This window comes from Saccopteryx bilineata, chromosome 1, assembly GCF_036850765.1.
Source record: "Saccopteryx bilineata isolate mSacBil1 chromosome 1, mSacBil1_pri_phased_curated, whole genome shotgun sequence".
Taxonomy (NCBI): domain Eukaryota; kingdom Metazoa; phylum Chordata; class Mammalia; order Chiroptera; family Emballonuridae; genus Saccopteryx; species Saccopteryx bilineata.
This window is the reverse complement of record NC_089490.1, coordinates 49,774,786-49,787,365: the sequence shown is the minus strand read 5'-3', so window position 1 is coordinate 49,787,365 and position 12,580 is coordinate 49,774,786.

Sequence of the window (12,580 nt, the reverse complement as noted above, 5' to 3'; positions counted from 1 at the left end):
TCCATGGAGACCTGAGTTACTGCCCCTCCTCCCCACTTCTTGTTTTCAGCTGTGACTTGTTGCGCTGATTGGAGCTGGATAGATGTCCGGAGATCTCTGATCCGGAAGCACTTCAGCTCTGTTTTGTGAAAGGTTCAGTCCCTCCCCCAGCTATGGCCACCTTCAGCACGAATGAGTCAGCTTTTTTTTTTTTTTTTTTTTTTTTCTTTTTCATTTTTCTGAAGCTGGAAACAGGGAGAGACAGTCAGACAGACTCCTGCATGCGCCCGACCGGGATCCACCCGGCACGCCCACCATGGGGCGACGCGCCTCCTACCAGGGGGCAATGCTCTGCCCATTCTGGGCATCGCCATGTTGCGACCAGAGCCACTCTAGTGCCTGAGGCAGAGGCCACAGAGCCATCCCCAGTGCCCGGGCCATCTTTGCTCCAGTGGAGCCTTGGCTGCAGGAGGGGAAGAGAGAGACAGAGAGGAAAGTGCGGTGGAGGGGTGGAGAAGCAAATGGGCACTTCTCCTGTGTGCCCTGGCCGAGAATCAAACCCGGGTCCTCCGCACGCTAGGCCGACACTCTACCGCTGAGCCAACCGGCCAGGGCGAGTCAGCTTTTTTATTTCGTTTCTTGCATACCTTATCCCCTCACAGTCTGTCCCTCTCCACGACCTTTCCACTTGGGAGATAAGCTGGTCTTTTCAACCCACCTTGCTCCCTGGTCGCCAGGTAAGTGGCTGTGAGCAGTAGTTTCTGCTCTTTTTCCTCTGTGAAATCCTCTCTGGGCTCTCAGCCTCACACCCCCCCCTTCCGTTCCTGTAAGCAGAGGAGATTCAGGCACTCCTTATCAGGATTATTGTGGCTTCCTCTTTGCTCCTTGATTTTTGAGAGCTGTTCTTGCAGTTCAGTGTTGGTTTTTCATGCTGATTTTTCCTAAATTGATTTGTATTCCAGTTTGGTGTTGAGAGCTGGGGGTCTGTGTGTCCGCCTACTCCGCTGCCATCTTCCCAGAGCCAAGAACATTACTTTTACCAGTATATTTTAGCCCACCAAAATGTGCACTCCTATTATCACCACAAAACAAATAAATTTACCTTGAATGTTAAACTTTTTTACAGTTTAAAATAGCAATCACAATAATTTCAAATGTTTCATCTTTAACAGAGTGAACTTCTAGATAGCTATATGATTGCATGTCTCAGAAGAAAAACATGAATTATTATTAGAATTACGTGACTTTCTATTTGATTTCTACTTCCAAATTCTATTGACTTCTATTCCACTGACCTTGATATAAATAAAATCGGCATATTTTAACATTGTGAAGCTATTCCTCTGATGACACCAAATATAATAATAGTTGTACACATGCTCAAAAAAATTGGCATCAAGAAAAGCAAAGCAAAACAGTACAACTACAATTCAATCAATCTAGAGGTACCTTCTGCAACTGCATATGATAAATTATTGCCTTTATGCATTGTCCTCTTAAAATAAATTATAATATTTTTAGTAGGTACCAATGTTATTTTGGTGTTGTATCTGTGTCTTCTGATTTTTATGTGACCATAAATATTACCACAACACCCATGATGATGAATGTAAACATTTACAGGTATCATGTACAAATTGCACAATCAACATCAACTTTCTTGAAATTCAGAAATTCAGCTCATAATATTTAATTAAACATGCTCTTTCATTCTTAAATTTATTGTCAAAAAATTTTAATTGAAAATAAAATGTTTGTCAAAGAATAAATAAATATGTACTTGTATATTTACACCTTATGATAAATGACAAAACCATAGTAGTATTTATGCTCAGATTGTTCTCTATATGTCCTAGAGAATATACTATATATTATAATAAATATTAATATTATAAATAACAATATTCTGTACTGAAATACAGTTCAATACATTGAACCTATAATTTTACATTCTCCAAACTGTTTCTACCAACTTGAGAACTGGTGGCTTCAAGTTTCTAACAGGCCTCAGCTCAGGCCATGGCACAATGGCTTGTACTCAATGGCTACTAAAGACAACAGGACTATTTCTCCCACCACCAGCTATGATCATCTTAGGCAGAGAACTAATTTTCTTTTCAATGTCCTTGTCTATGGAATGGAAGTTTTCTCCAGCATCAGAATGCAATGAGTTAATTAGATGAATATCAAGACTATTGCACTAGATACACTCAATAATGGTCTAGTGAGAAGAAGAGGCTAATATGTAGAATGGATCTATATGTACTACAGTTATATCTAATAATAATTGCAAGAGCTGAATTTAGAGAGAGTATTAAAATTCAGCAGGAATGTATTTTTGTTATTGCTAATAATTATCTCTTTATTTGAACTTTCAGGTTCCTTCTTAACAACTTAAATCTCAATGATACACTAATGTTTCAATACAAGTTGGAAAATAAAATACCATTAGCCTTGGAGTAAAGAGAGTTGAAGAAGAAAAATAAAAAGAACATGTAAACAAGAGAAGAAACTGGGACTAAGACAATAAGGAGAGACTCAAGAGAAGAAACTAACCTCTCATTAGTGTCTATCCATTAACAGCTTGATCATAGAGCCAATGGAAATTGGCTTTACTTTGGATTTTCTATATTTTTATCAAAGAGTAGCTTCACAAATGAAATACTAATATATTTATGATGGATGACTTTTTTCAAAAATAATTTTTCTCAGGGGTTTGGCAATCATTCATTACAAAAATAGCGGGAGATTTAAACTGTGACAGCTGATCACAAACTGAGACCCCAAAGCATAGGAAATTGATAGAGATTATATTTTCCAAGTGTTTAAATTAAAATATGTCTGTTTTTTAATACAATAAAAGCTTATTTATGGAATTCTGACTTGTATGTAATCTTTTATTGGTCCCAGGGACTATATTACAAAGCAGTGCTTTAAGTAGTATTACCTAAATATAGTTATAAATATAACTAAGAAATCTTAACTATATACCTAATTTGTACCTCTCATTGGGAAAAGGAATTCATCCACAAAATATTTTACCTTAATATCAATAAGGAGGCATTTGTGTATTTTTTTATTGTACTTATTATTGCTCATTCAGAAATATGCTTTACAAAGTAATAGAAATAAGAATTTGTGAATGTTGAGATTCCAAGATGGCAGTGGAGTCAGCACACATACAAACTTCCACCTTCCAGGGCCAAAATGAATTACAAATTAATTTAAGGACAATTATCATGAAAAACAAACTTTGCACTGAAAAAACAGGACTCAAAAACCAAGGAGCACAAAAGAAACCATACCGAGACTGGTAGGAAGTGAAGGGATTAGTTGGGGGCTTCCTCGCTCCCAGGAGTGAGGGATGGCTGAGGGTCAAGAGGAACTCTTACTGCAAGGAGAGAGACCCTGGGAGGCGGTGGTCCTCAGCCCCAGGACAAGAGCCCCATCCTAGAGATCCAGGGCTGGAGGAGATAGCCTGACATCATTGAGTGGGGGGAAGAGCATAATTTCTGTCTGTAGGAAATGACTAGCATAAAAGTGGATGCAGTCTTAAAGGCCCAGTGCAGAGAATCTCACTCACAGCCACTTGCCTGGGGCTCAGGGGTTGAATAGGGCTGAGAGGAGTGGTCTTGCATGAGGAGAGTGGCCAAGGGACACAAACGGTGATGGGGAGAAGAATGCCTGTACTGATTCATTCTCCAATACTGAGGTGGCCATATGCAGGGGAAGGAGCACTCCCTTCTTGCAGCACAAGCCTAGCGTAATGCCAATTGATCCAACTCCAGAAAGCTCTCCAGCTATTATCAGCATGAAAGGCCATTCAGAAAGGAGGAAGTAAAGGAGAGGGGCAGTGACTCAGGTTTCTGGGAGACCTGAGCTACACTTCCCCTTCTGGGACAGAGAATGTGCCCCGCCCCCAGAAAGTAACTGGGCAGATCACACTTTCTGGTTTTCTGAGGTCACACCCACCACATTCCTATGGACTTACCATACAGGAAAAAAAAGGCCTGGATAGAGTTTCAACTGGGGCCAAAGAGCAAGATATGCATACTACCCCATCCTAATGACAGAAGTTCCCTGCTGGGCTCAGCAAAAAAAACAGCAGGGAAAATAAAACTTTTATGCAGCTCTTCTTGTTAGAGAATTAAAATCTGAGCAACCAGCAGAGGCTGAGGGATTAAACCCTGGAGCAGAGGCTGCATTCTCCGTACCAACCTCAGCTGTCCTAACCCAGCAAGCCTGCAATTAGCACACAGAAAAAATGGGAACACAGAGAAATGCAATTCAAATAAACCAACAAGAGAAATCCCCAGAAAAAGAACTGAATGAGATGGAAGTAACCAAAGTACTGGATTCAGAGTTTAAAATAATGATTATTAGGATACTTAAGGATCTTAGAGCTACAATGGATGGACATAATGAGCACCTAAATAAAAAAATTGCAAGCATCAAAAAGAACATTGAAATCATAAAAAAGAATCAGTCAGAAATGACAATTACAATATCAGAAATAAATACTACACTAGAAAGAATAAACAGCAGGCTGGATGAAGCTGAGGACTGAATCAGTGACTTAGAGGACAAGATAAATGAAAACACAGAAACAGAGCAGCAAAAAGAAAAGAGGATCAAAAAGTCTGAGGAAACTCTAAGAGAGCTCTGTGAAAACAAGAAGAAAAATAAGATTCACATCATAGGGGTTCCTGAAGGAGAAGAGAAAGAACAAGAGAGAACTTATTTGAAGAAATCATAGCCAAAAACTTCCTTAAATTGATAAAGGAAAAAGTAACACAAGTTCAAGAAGCACAGACAGTCCCATTAAAGAGGAAGATAAAGAGACCTACACCAAGATACATCATAATTAAAATACCAAAGTTAAGAGATAAAGAAAGAATACTAAAAGCTGAAAGAGAAAAGCAGTCAATCACTTACAAAGGAGCCCCCATAAGAATGATTTCCGACTTTTCAACAGAAACACTTGAGGCCAGAAGGAAATGGTAAGAAATATTCAAAGTAATGCAAAACAAGAGCTTACAACCAAGACTTCTTTATCCAGCAAGAATATCATTTAAAATTGAAGGAGTAATAAAAAGCTACTCAGACAAAAAAAAAAAAAAACTTAAGGAATTCATTACAACAAAACCAATGCTGCAGGAAATGTTAAGAGGACTGCTGAAAATAGAACAAAGGCGAAAATAAAAAATGTAGAAAGAGCGAATTGTCAATTTAAAGAATAAAATGGCAATAAATAACTACATATCAATAATAAACTTAAATGTAAATGGTTAAATGCTCCAATCAAAAGACATGGATAAGAAAAAAGGACCAGTACATATGCTGTCTACAAGAAACCCACCTCAGAACAAAAAATACAAATAGATGAAAAGTGAAGGGATGGAAAAAAATATTTCATACAAATGGAAATGAAAAAAAAACTAGGGTAGCTACACTCATATCTGAAAAAATAGACTTTAAAACAAAGGCTAAATAAGGGATAAAGAAGGTCACTACATAATGATAAGGGAGCAATCCAACAGGAAAATATAATCATTAAATATATCTATGCACCTAATATAGGAGCACCTAAATATATAAAGCAGATTTTGATGGACATAAAGGGCAAGATCAACAGTAATACTATAATAGTAGAAGATTTTAATACCCTAATAACATCAATGGATAAATCCTCAAAAAAGAAAATCAACAAAGAAACAGCAGCCTAAAAGGACACACTAGATCAACTGGATTTAATACATATCTTCAGAACTTTTCATTCTAAAGCAGCAGAATATACATTCTTTTCAAGTGCTCATGGTACATTCTCTAGGATAGACCACATGTTAGGACACAAAATGAGTCTCAATAAATTTAAGAAGATTGAAATCATATCAAGCATCTTCTCTGACCACAATGTAATGAAACTGTGAAAAACTGAAAAACATTCAAACACTTGGAAACTAAATAGCATGTGATTAAATAACAAATGAGTTAACAATGAGATCAAGGAAGAAATAAAAAATTTCCTTGAAACAAATGAAAATGAACATACAACAACTTAAAATTTATTGAAAACAGCAAAAGCAGTCCTGAGAGGAAAGTTCATAGTGTTACAGACATACCTTGAGAAGCAAGAAAAAGCTCAAATAAACAACTTAACACTGCATTTAAAAGAATTAGAAATAGAACAAATAAAGTCCAGAGGAAGTAGAAGGAAATAATAAAGATCAGAGGGGAAATAAATGACACAGAGGATAAAAAACCAATACAGAAGATCAATGAAACCAAGAGCTGGTTCTTTGTAAAGTTAAACATCATTGATGGACCTTTAACCAGACACAAAGAAAAAAAGAGAGGATTCAAATAAATAAAATTAGAAATGAAAGTGCAGAAGTAACAACTGATACAGCAGAAATACAAAGGATTATAAGAAAATACTATGAAGAACTGTATGCCAAAATATTAAACAATCTAGGTGAAATGGACAAATTCCTTGAAACATATAATCTTTCAAAAATCAATCTGGAAAAATCAGAAAACCTAAACAGACTGATTACAGCAAATGAGATAGAAAGTTTTCAAAAAACAACAAACAAAAGTTCTGGCCAGATGGCTTCACAGGCGAATTCTATCAAATATTCAAAGGAGAACTAACTCCTATCCTTCTCAAGCTATTTCAGAAAATTCAAAAGGAGGGAAGACTTCTAAACTCCTTTTATGAAGTGAGCATAATTCTCATATTAGCAAACCGGATCCAGCGATACATGAAAAAAATCATACAACATGATCAAGTGGAATTTATTCTGGGGAGGCAAGGCAAGAAAAATCACATGATAATATCAATAGATGCAGGAAAAGCATTTGATAAAATCCAGCACTCATTTATGATCAAAACTCTCAGCAAAATGGGAATACAGGGAACATTCCTCAACCAACATGATGATACTTCCATGGCCAACATCATGATCAATGAGCAAAAATTAAAAGTAATTTCCTTAAGATCAGGAACAAGGTATGGGTGCCCCTCTTCACCACTCTTATTCAACCTAGTTCTGGAAATCCAAGCCACAGCAATGAGACAAGAAGAAGAAATAAAAGGCATGCAAATTGGAAAAGAAGTAGTAAAACTACCATTATTTGCTGATGATTGATATTGTATATAGAAACCCTAATGTCTCAGTCAGAAAACTACTGGACCTGATAAAAGAATTCAGCAAGGTGGCAGGATATAAAATTAATATTCAGAAATCAGAGACATTTTTATACACTAATAACAGTCAGAAAGAGAAATTAAGTAAACAACCCCCTTCACTATTGAAACAGAAAAAAATAAATACCTAGGAGTAAATTTAACCAAGGAGATTAAAACTTGTACTTGGAAAATTATAAAACATTGATAAAAGAAATCAGGAAGATACAAATAAGTGGAAGCATATACCGTGTTCATGGATAGGAAGAACAAAATCATTAAAATGTCTATATTACCCAAAGCAATTTATAAATTCAATGCAATTCTTATTAAAATACCAATAGCATACTTCAAAGATATAGAACACATATTCCAAAAATTTATATGAAACCAAAAAAGAACACAAATAGCCACAGCAATCTTGCAAAAGAAGAATAAAGTGGGTGGTATCACGCTTCCTGATATCAAGTTATACTACAAGGCCATTGTACTCAAAACAGCCTGGTACTGGCATAAGACCAGGCAAATAGATCAATGGAACAGAACAGAGAACCCAAAAATAAACCCACAGCTTTATGGACAATTGATACTTGACAAAGAAGGTAAGAGCATACAATGGAGTAAAGACAGCCTCTTTAACAAATAGTGTCGAGAAAATTGGACAGTTACCTTCAAAAAAAATAGACCACCAACTTACACCATTCATGAAAATAAACTCAAAATGGATAAAATACTTAAATATAAGTCTTGAAATCATAATTATTTTGGAAGAAAACATAAGCAGTAAGCTCTTCGACATCTCTTGCAGCAATATATTTGCTGATTTATCTCCACAGGCAAGTGAAATAAAGGGCAGGGTGCACAAATGGGACTATATCAAACTAAAAGCTTTTGCACAGCTAAAGACAATATGAACAAACAAAAAGACAAACCACACAATGGGATATGGGAGATCATATTTGACAATACAGTTGATAAGGGATTAATAATCAAAATTTATATAGAACTTATAAAACTCAACACCAGGAAGGTAAACAATCCAATAAAAAATGGGCAAAAAAATAACTGAACAGACACTTCTCCAAAGAGGACATACAGATGGCCAATAGGCATATGAAAAAAAGTTCAACATCACTAATCATTAGAGAAATGCAAATTAAAACCACAATGAGATGCCATCTCACACCTGTCAGAATGCTGCTCTTTAACAAAATAACACATAATAAATGCTAGAGAGGGTGTGGAGAAAAGTGAACCCTTCTGCACTGCTGGTGGGAACGCAGACTGGTGCAGCCACTGTGGAAAACAGTATGGAGATTCCTCAAAAAATTAAAAATGGAACTGCCCTTTGACCCAGCTATCCCACTTTTAGGAATATATCTTAAGAATACCAAATCACTGATTCAAAAGAAGAAATACACCCCCATGTTTATTGCAGTATTGTTTACAATAACCAAGATCTGGAAACAGCCCAAGTGTCCATCAGTGAACGAGTGGATTAAAAAGCAGTGGTACTTATTCACAATGAAGCAGTATGCGGACATGAAAGAGAAGGCAATCTTACCTTTTGCGACAACTTGGATGGACCTGGAAACTATTATGCTAAGTGAAATAAACCAGGCAGAGAAAGAAAAATATCATATAGCCTCACTCATTTGAGGATTCTAATGAACGATGTGAAATGAGGAACGGAATAGAGGCAAAGGCAGGATAAAATGGACCAAAGGGAAAGCAGTCGGAAGGAAAGGGAATGAGATGATGGGATCAGAGAAGGGAAAGAGATTAGTGAAATTATATATACATAACACAGCATTATAAAGAGCAGGACTGCAAATCCTTGAGGGTGGGGGAAGGGGTTAGGGGGTGGGAGAAAGGGGGATGTCGAGAGGAACAAGGGGTTGGGGGAAAAATATATTAGGTGGAATATTTGAATCTATGTAAACACAATAAATTTAAATCAATAAAAATTTTAAAATAATTTGTGAATGTCTTTAGAAACCTTATTTGCTCTAATAATTCCCACAATGCAACAGTTTTACAAAATAAATTTAAAATAAATATTTATATCAAGTTTATAAAAATACAAAAACTTTACTTGTGTACAAAAAAAAAGTGCAAGCCCTGAAAACTCAGATCATGAAGAAAACATTTCCTACCCTGATACGTGTTATGTGCAGCCCAGGTGATAAATATTGCAAAGGCACTGTGCTATCTTTCAGCTTCTCTGTATTTATAAAGACAAATGACATAATACAAACAAGGTGCTTTGAGCTCCTAGAAAAGATCTGGCATATACATTTTATCTATTTGTAGCCACTACTCTACAATTTCTTTTACTATCCCAGATTTCTCAAAACATATATTTCAGCAACTTTTACCTACTTAAACTATAGTCAAAGCCTCAACTCAAGTGTCTCTTTTTATCCTTTTATCTCTAAAGGATAGGAGAAAAAAAAAATACAAAGTCCAACAAAAATGCTATCTTTTAAATGGACATTATGATTCCTTCTGAGTGACTAAATAAAGCTGAAAATAATTTTCTCTTTTAAAAAGAAGTCTTTTATTTTGCAAGCTTAAATCATGGTAAAAATAATGTTTCTTTTTTTAATTTATTTTATTTTATTTATTCATTTTTAGAGAGGAGAGAGAGAGAGACAGAGAGGGAGAGAGAGGAGAGAGAGACAGAGAGAGAAAGAAGAGGGAGAAGCTGGAAGCATCAACTCCCATATGTGCCTTAACCAGGCAAGCCCAGGGTTTCGAACCGGCGACCTCAGCACTTCCAGGTCGACGCTTTATCCACTGCGCCACCACAGGTCAGGCAAAAACTAATGTTTTAAAGTATCACCACCCAATTTGATAAAGGTCAGTACCTGTGTTGTGTTTCTCTTGGTGTTCTAATTTTGGACAGAGAACTGATCTTGATCATAGAGAGTATTTATTATTTGTATATCATAATAATTAAGCCATTAGATTTCTTTGCAAATAAGGTGAAAGGAGTCACTTCTTCCACCAAAAGTTATTGAATTACTTGAATATTTTTTCAAAGGTTTATTTTCAGATGAATTTGAGCATTTATAAGTTGGAAGAATCTTTGGAAGTAAATTTGCTAGCATACCCTGCCAACTCTCACTGCTCAGTTCAAAGCAGTGGTTTGCATTAATAATCTAAGTTGTAATGAGACACAACAAGCTTCACCCAGTACCTGGTTACTTAATAATTAGAAAAAGTCAGGACAGGCAATATGGCAGAGATCCCCAGCATGGCAGAGGACCCATGACTACACTGTAAACATGTGTGGTCAGGAGACTCAAGGCTGGGTGTATACAGACCACCTCCATCTCAAGAAAACATAAACAGTAAGTTCCCTTCAGTATTCATGCAATTCTAGTCACATCGCCCCCTCAGGACTTGCTGTCATTCTCTAGGAGCTCCTGCTCACCAACTGCCATACTCGGGCTATTACTGCTTACTAAATAAGCTACCCCAGGATGAGGTATAAGCACTTGGTAGATATATGCCACTTATTATGAACCTGGTATACTTCTATAATGCCTTGAGTTGGAGTCAAAGAAGGATTTAATTCAGCATCAAATTCTCAAGTGTTTCAGATGTTAGAGGAAACATAACAGACCACTTATTACCACCTCCTTCTGCAGATTGAAAACACAAGCAAAATAAATGTCTAAGGCCCTGAGACATATTTTCTATTTCTACTTCCAATCATTCTCAATTCATACGGCCTTTAACTTTCTTCAAGTGCATGTCCATCCCTACCACTCATTTACAATAACCCAAAAGGTTCCTTGAGTTACAATGTCAGATTCATGTAGAAGAGAAGGAGAGTAAGAAGAAATCTCACATTCCAAAGAAAGCCAGTGCAGCAGTTTCAGTAATGAAAGTAGTAGCTTGACTGTGTTAGGAAGAGGCATCTTTGAATAGTATTAGTGGAGAGAAGACCAAAAGGTGGAATGAGCTAGGGTGGAGTGTTATTGCTGATCCTGCCCACACCCATCTGAAGGGGACTCACATCTCAATCTCTGGAATTTGAGTATCCATGCTTCATACTAAGAATGCACCTTCCCAAGGGCAGAAATCACACGGCTGTGCTGGAGACTCAGAGCCACCTCTCAGGAACTTCTCAGAGAGGTAGGGAGACTGGAATGTTGAGAAGGTGGCATAGAAATAAAAGGATGACATGATGTGGATCCAAAGCTGTGGAAAACCCATAGAATGCACAAGTTGTAGTTATGAGAGAATAGAACAGTGAAGTGGAAGGAGAATGAGGCTATGGACAAAGAAGAGAAGGGGGCATGTGCACCAAAAAGAAGAGAGGAGCTATGCATTAGAAAGATGGCTTCAGAGCCGCCTCTATCTTTGCTGATTCCCAAGTTGTTACACAGCTGTGTAGTAGCTTCAATGTTTCATGAAGTACCTTGAGTGAGTTCTTTCCCTTGCCACAAAATGGGATTTGCAATGTTTTAGAAGTATAACATAAAAAACATATATCTTAAGTCTGGATCACAATTAATTTCGACAAAGTGAACAATCTGTATAGCCATTATACAAATCAAACTATGTAACACTGGCAGCACTGCAAAGCCTCCCCTGCTGCCATCTGCCAGTCATTACCTCCTCCCAAAGTTAACTCTTAGTCTAATGTCTACCAAGCACATTACCCTTGCTTGTGTCTGTTTATGCTCTTGCATCTGACTCACTCAGAGTGAATCACCCAGACTCCTCCAAGCTTTGAATTCCGCAGTACTTTGTTTTTTCTCTTTGCTGTATAGTAGTCTATTGTGTGGCTATACCTCAATTTGTGCATTCTCTCCCAATTAATTAACTATTAATTGGCCTGAAATACTGGAGCTGAACATTTTATGTGGCTTAGCAGCAACTCAGACCACCTTAGGCTGCCACGTCTACAAGTCTTACATACTCCCACCACAGCTGCCCTTACTGCCATGGGTCCACAGCTGCTAAAATGATGTAAGAAGGTCAGTCAGTCCCTGTGTCTACCACAGAACATCCTTTCCTTCAGAGCTTACCACTCCACATTAGAGCGTCCCCCCTCTATATTGGAACTGTACTGCAGAACCTTAAGAATATAGATCTACATTAAATCAGGAAAGAAGACTGAATCCTATCCCTTCCAGCTCTTTCTGTGCAGCTAAGCAACACTGAAGAAAGAATCCTGGAAAAATATTTCATATCTCCTATGTTTTGTGATTGTCAAAAGTTCTTACTCCTTCAAATGAGCTATCCAGAATTTCTTTTAAATTATTACACAATGTTTTGCGGCTCTCTATTAAAAGGGAAATGTGTGACAATGCCCCCTGTAGCATCAGCTTGCTCTCATCTCTACCACAGTGGGGCAAGAAATGCCTTAAACGTGTAGAAGAGAGTTGGCACATT